The following is a 6,639-nucleotide window of genomic DNA, read 5'->3' as shown; positions in this document are numbered from 1 at the left end:
AAACATAATCATGCATTTCCTCTTAAAAATAAAATTTACTGAATTAATAAAATTATAATTACGTTTCTTATTTATAAAAGTTATATTTGTATTACCAAATTTGAATGTTTATATTAAAAATTCAGCCTTTTTAGCAAGCAAAAAATTTATTGGTCATTGGTTCTAAGGAACTCAATTCCCTTCATTGATTCATTGACCAGTGTGGCTGTTGATGTCTCCTTCTTTATGCTAATTAGTCCCATTTTAAATCTTTTTGTCATCTTTTTTATCATTTTCACAGACAGGGTAAAAGGGACCACTTTGGGGTCCAGGGAGAACTTTCTGGGGCACATTTGGGGCAGTTCTGGGTCTGGGGAGGGAATTCAGAGAGAACTTGAGGGTCTGGAGGGCACTTGGGGGAGCCGGGTGGGCACTTGGAGGGGCACTCAGGGATTCCGAGGGACAGTTCGGGGTCCGGGAAAGCACTTGGGGGCTCAGGGAGGCCCTTGGAAGTCACGGAGGAGGGGTCCAGGTGGGCCCTTGGGGGCTCTGATGGGGCTCTCTGGGGCGCGGGGGGTGATGGGAGTTGTAGGCGGGGGTCTAATACAGTTTAACGGGGCCGGGGAGCATCACGGGAGTTCAAAGCGCAGCTGCCATGGCTCTCGGTGGGGCGCGGAGCATGACGGGAAATGAAGTCCCGGCTGGAAGAGCGCTGGACGTGCGCCGCGAAGCATAATGGGAGCCGTGGTCCCGGAAGTGGCTCGAACGCTTTGTTTAGGGGTCTGGGAAGGCACTTGGGGGACACTTTTGCGTCCGAGCCGCGACTTGAGATCCTCGTAGTAACGTAAACGGTTCGGGAGAACTTGCGGGGATCTCAGGGAGCTCTACCCAGGCTCTTTAGGGCGTGGGGCACAGCAGGAGTTTTCGGCGCTGGACAGTATTATGAGGGCTCTGGGGCCGCGGGGGATGAGAGGAGATGAATTCCCAGCAGTGGCTGTACCGGGTATCTGTGGGGTTGGGAGCACTCAGGGGGTCCGGGGACGGTTCTGGGGGGTCCCGAATGGGCGCTCATGTGCACTGAGGGACCTGGAGGGTCGGGGCGACACTTAAGGGACAAAAACGGGGCAGATACCGGGGGGGAAGGGGGGGGGGGGGGGGGGGGGGGGGGGGGGGGGGGGGGGGGGGGGGGCTGTGGAGCGCGGGGCATGACGGGCGTTGTAGTCCCGGCTCCAATGAGGCTCAATCGGGCCGCGGGGCATGATGGGAGTTGTAAGCACAATGAAAATAATATGTTGCCCACCCTAGGCACCGCCCCCGAGGTCCCTTTCCAGGCGCTGATTGGCTGCGGGTGGTGATGGGCGAAAGCCTCGGCAAATGGGATGCGGTGGAAACCGGAACAGCCCATTCAACTTCTCCAGTCCCTCCCAGTACAGCCCAGCTCATCCTCAGTACAGACCAACTGATCCCAGGTACAACCCAGTACAATCCCAGTGCCCTTCCAATCCCTCCCAGTACAGCCAAGTCCCTCCCAAGACACCTGAGTTTATTCCCAGTCCCTTCCAGTTCCACCCAGTGTCATCCACAGGATGCCCCAGTATCCCCAGTTTGCCTCAGTATCTCCCAGTATCACTCCCAGTATGTCCTGGTATGTCCCAGTCTGTCTCAGTGCACCCCCACACTCCATCCCAGTCCACAGATTCCCCTTCAGCATTCCTCGTGTCCCCAGTATTTCCCAGTATCCCCCAAGTGTCACTCCCAGTATGTCCCAGTGTCTCCCATAGCGTTCCCAGTGTTCCCCAGTATGTCCCAGTCCCCCCCAGTGTTTCCAAGGACAGTTTAATTTCTCTCGGTGCCCGTGGCAGCCAAACCCAGCAATGGCCACAGCCCCTTGCAGCTTGGGCCCAGTGCAGCTTGGGCTGATGATCCACCCTCACAGCTGGCCCAGGGCAGCTCTGCAGTGGCTTTGGTGGCACCTGGGGCTGGCACACACCTGAGCAGTGTGTCTGTTTGCACTGGGGAAACTCAGGAGTTTGAGATTGCTGCAAAAAGCACAAAAAGGGAAAACCCCTCTTCGGCTGGGTGCAGCCAGCTCTCCAAGCACAGCAGCTCCCAGGGCAGTGAGGACAGACAGGATGGGGCTGGGCAATGTGGAGCAAGGTTGTCCACGCTGGGCCAGAGCTCCAGGCACAGCTTCTGTGAGCAGGCCAGGGCTGCTGAGGAGAGACCCTGGGTCAGTATCAATCACAGAATGCTGCAACCACCTCTGCTCTAAAGAGAAATTTAATAAAAGACACCCTTTAAAATAGGAATGTGTATTTCTTACAAGTTCTTTGAAATCTTTTTCCATAACTGGACTAGGAAAACTTTAATGACCCTCTCAGGGCTTTGGTGTTGTTTACATCAGACTCAGTGCCTGAGAGTGTCTTAAAAAAATTGTCAAAAACTCCAAGTCAGTTTAAAACTCCAAATTTTCTTGAAGTTTTATTGGATCCCACTGAGGGACACGACTGGGAAAATGTCCCCAGGTTCCAGGTAGAGCAGAACACAGGAGGCAGTGATGACCGGTGGGGACAAGCAAGGGAAAGGTGTCTCTGGTGCTGAGCAAACCTGGATGTGTTTCAGGAATGCAAAGGTCCAAGGCCTGAGCCCCAGCCCCTGGCCAGGCAGATCCTGTCCCTCCCTCCTTGCTCAGGGCCGACAGCCTGCAGGGACAGAGGCGCAGGGCAGGGACACCGTAGGACAGCCTGGGCTGCACAGGACATACTGGGGAACACTGGGAACGCTATGGGAGACACTGGGACATACTGGGAGTGACACTGGGGAGGACTGGGACAACCTGGGAACACGAGGAATGCTGAAGGGGAATCTGTGGACTGGGATGGACTGTGGGGGTGCACTGAGACAGACTGGGACATAGCAGGACATACGGGGAGTGATACTGGGAGATACTCGGAGAAACTGGGGACACTGGGGCCATTACGGAGCAGACTGGGGACATTGGGGCATCGTGGATGACACTGGGCGGAACTGGAAGGGACTGGGAATAAACTCAGGTGTCTTGGGAGGGACTTGGCTGTACTGGGAGGGACTGGAGAGGTTGAATGGGCTGTTCCGGTCTTCACCGCATGCCATTGCCGAGGCTTCCACCCATCACCACCCGCAGCCAATCAGCGCCGGGATCGGGGCCTCAGGGGCGGTGCCTAGGGTGGGCAACATATTATCATTGTGCTTACAACTCCCGTCATGCCCTGCGGGCCGATTGAGCCCCATTGGAGCCGGGACTACAACGCCCGTCATGCCCCGCGCTCCACAGACCACCCCCCCCCCCCCCCGGTATCCGCCCCCTCTTTGTCCCTTAGGTGTCCCCCAGACCCTCCAGGATCTCTCAGTGCCCCCTCAGCGCCCATTCGGGACCCCACAGAAGTGTCCCCCACCCCGCAGTGCTCTCGATCCCACAGATGCCCGGTACAGCCACTTCTGGGAATTCATCTCCTCTCATCCCCCGCGGCCCAGAGCCCTCATAATTCTGTCCAGCGCCGAAAAACTCCTGCTGTGCCCCACGCCCTAAGAGACTGGGCAGAGCTCCCTGAGATCCCCGCAAGTTCTCCCGAACCGTTTACGTTACCACGAGGATCTCAAGTCGCGGCTCGGACGCAAAAGTGTCCCCCAAGTGCCTTCCCAGACCCCTAAACAAAGCGTTCGAGCCACTTCGGGACCACGGCTCCATTATGCTTCGCGGCGCACGTCCAGCGCTCTTCCAGCCGGGACTTCATTTCCCGTCATGCCCCGCGCCCCACCGAGAGCCATTGCAGCTGCGCCTCGAACTCCCGTGATGCTCACCGGCCCCGTTAAACTGTATTAGACCCCCGCCTACAACTCCCATCACCCCCCGCGCCCAGAGTGCCAAATCAGAGCCTCAAGGGCCCGCCTGGACCCCGCAGGGCCCCAAATTCTCCTCCCTGACTTCCAAGGGCCCCCCTGGACCCCTTGTGCTTTCCCGGACCCCGAACTGTCCCTCGGAATCCTGAGTGCCCTCCAAGTGCCCACCCGGCTCCCCCAAGTGCCCTCCAGACCCTCAAGTTCTCTCTGAATTCCCTCCCCAGACCCAGAACTGCCCCAAATGTGCCCCAGAAAGTTCTCCCTGGACCCCAAAGTGGTCCCTTTTACCCTGTCTGTGAAAAATGATATAAAAAGATGACAAAAAGATTTAAAATGGGACTAATTAGCATAAAGAAGGAGAAATCAACAGCCACACTGGTCAATATGAATCAATGAAGGGAATTGAGTTCCTTAGAACCAATGACCAATAAATGTTTTGCTTGCTAAAAAGGTATGAATTTTTAATATGAACATTCAGATTTGGTAATACAAATATAGCATAACTTTTATAATTAGAAAAAATTTATTTTTGTTAATTCAGTAAATTTTTAAGAGGAAATGCATGATCATTTTTATGTTTTGGGATGTCAGTCCGTAAAAGATGGTCCAAAGATCCCTCATGTGCCTGTGAGATGCAAAGCTGTGTTTCGTGTCAGGTAGAAACAGGCAAAGTGTGTACTTGCGAATGCGAAATGTGTGGACATCGACAATGGGATAGTTGTGAATTCTAATAATAAACTGATGAAAATAAAGCATGGAAAAAGGCCTTTGAACTCTCTTTGTTTGCAATTAACCCTGGTTGATTTAGGAGCATTGGAATTAAGGTGTTAAGGATGTTGCGTTTTGCTTCTATTTAATCTATAAGAAAGCTCTGCAATAATAACCTTTTGAAGTATAATTTTAGAATATTACTTGTATCCTTGAAACTATAGCTTTGGAACATATATATAGGAAATATGTTTATCTCACGCCTTATTGAACCAGAGAAAAACAGTTTGAGAAAGGAAGATGAACATCACCTCAAGGATTTATGGTTTCGACCAAAGGGAAGCTGGACATCACTGTTATGATGATTTATAGTCTCTGCAATTAAAAGGTGGACCCACATCTGGGGAGCTGGACTCCACCAGATGGGATTCATCTTTCTTCTTTTGGAAACTGAACCATCACCATCTGGGGATCCTCCTTTGAAAATACGTCCTGAGAAATTCAAATCACAATACTGTATAGAATTGTGATGTAATAATTTGGAATAAAAATTGCTGATGAGTAAAATTGGAATAGAAACTGTTGAAAAAAACTGATGAGTACCCCTATAAATACCTGTAACCCGCAAGTATCGGTGTGCAGTTGGAGGGAACACTTCCCTCACTGTACCAGCGCTGTATTGCTCATACTTTACCATATTAAATAATATAATTGATTGCTGCTTGAATATTGCCTAGTCAAGCTTCTTATTCATAACATGCCTCACAACCGCTGTCAAGGATGGAGCTTGAAGCCCTCCCCAAGGACTGAGGCTGAGACCCTTCAAATTCTAACCCAGGGGGGCTGGCTGACTGGAGCGGGATGTCTGCCATGGGAAGCGGGATGTTTCCCATAGGAACCAGTATTGAAACAACGGGCCCTGCTCACTGCTGGCAGTGGTGTGCTTGAATATTGGCCTTGTCAAGTTTCTCATTTATAACAGTCCCAAAGGGATCTGGGCTGATCTGGATCCAATGGCTGCAGTAGGTGTGCCATTCTAAATCCAGTTTTGGGAGAGCCATGGCCGTGTTGCTGTGTGAGCTCTGAGGTATCTGATGGTGGGAGATGCTCAGGTTTGTCAGTTTACATCCCCAGCTGCTGCAGAGCCGCTGTCAAACAGCGCCAGGGGATGCTCCTGGCACTGACCCTGGCCTGGCTCAGGGCTCAGCTTTCCTCCATCAATCCCACTTCAGAGCTTCACTCTGGGGGAAGGTGTTGGTGGGTTGGGAGCAGCACAAATCCAGAGAATTGGAGGATGGCTTTATGTTGGTAATTCTGGGGGAATGGGTTTCTCTGGCAGGATGCTGGACACCAGGGATTTCTGCCCTCCTTTCTCAGGAGAGTTTGGGTTTCTCGTGTCAGTGCTGTCCACAGCTCCCCACCATCCCTGCTCCTTTCACGACACTTCCCCAGCGTCCCCAGTGTCCTTTCTGAGGGGAAGAAAGGAACATCCATGGTGGCACCCCTTGGCTGCCTGGGGCTCCAGCTGCTCCTGGAGCTGCAGCGTGTCCGGCACAGCCGCTCTCAGTGGGGCTGGCCTTGGTTCAGGCCCCACCAGTCCCTGTCAGTGCCCCACTCCCCACTGGGCTCACGCTCTGGCCGTGTGGGGCTGCTGAAGGCTCAGCGGCTCTGGCTGAGCACTCCCAGCTCTGCAGCTCTGACTCATCCCAGGGATGGGGTCCCGCAGCCCGGTCGGGGTCGTGTTGCCAACGGGGCCCTGCTTTGGGGTGGCCATGGGTACCTGCTGCTCCTCCACCCTCAGCAGCCCCACAGCAGAAGGGTCCTCTGGGAGCCCAGGCAAGGGATCCGCTGTGCCATTCCCTCTGTGTCCACAGCAGCTCTCCCAAAAGTCCTTTGGGCTCCCTGAAATCCTGTCCCCTGAGGTGATCCATGCCAGGGAGTCCCAGGGCCTCTGGGCCAGTCCCAGGGGATGTTTTTGCCATTCCAGTCGTGGTCACTTCAGCTGCTGATGTGCTCAGGCCTGAGTGGCAGCCCTCAGCCAGTGAGCTGGCTTACAGGACAAACCCTGGGCAT

At 53.6% G+C, this 6,639-nt stretch overlaps 2 long non-coding RNA genes across 2 annotated transcripts; one reads left to right on the top strand and one right to left on the bottom strand.

The window, feature by feature from the left end:
• Positions 1-658: 658 nt before the first annotated feature.
• LOC118700915 (uncharacterized) lies at positions 659-2,288 on the top strand. The gene is made up of 2 exons (XR_004982364.2): positions 659-982; positions 1,285-2,288. It is a non-coding gene; the product is annotated as an uncharacterized LOC118700915 (long non-coding RNA).
• Positions 2,289-2,429: 141 nt separating this feature from the next.
• On the bottom strand, positions 2,430-3,693 carry LOC118700914 (uncharacterized). The gene is made up of 2 exons (XR_004982363.1): positions 3,605-3,693; positions 2,430-3,179 (listed from the first exon to the last, which is right to left on the bottom strand). It is a non-coding gene; the product is annotated as an uncharacterized LOC118700914 (long non-coding RNA).
• Between the last annotated feature and the right edge of the window lie 2,946 nt (positions 3,694-6,639).

Source organism: Molothrus ater, unplaced genomic scaffold (assembly GCF_012460135.2).
Source record: "Molothrus ater isolate BHLD 08-10-18 breed brown headed cowbird unplaced genomic scaffold, BPBGC_Mater_1.1 matUn_MA98, whole genome shotgun sequence".
Classification (NCBI taxonomy): Eukaryota; Metazoa; Chordata; class Aves; order Passeriformes; family Icteridae; genus Molothrus; species Molothrus ater.
This window is presented reverse-complemented; position numbering and strand designations above follow the sequence as displayed.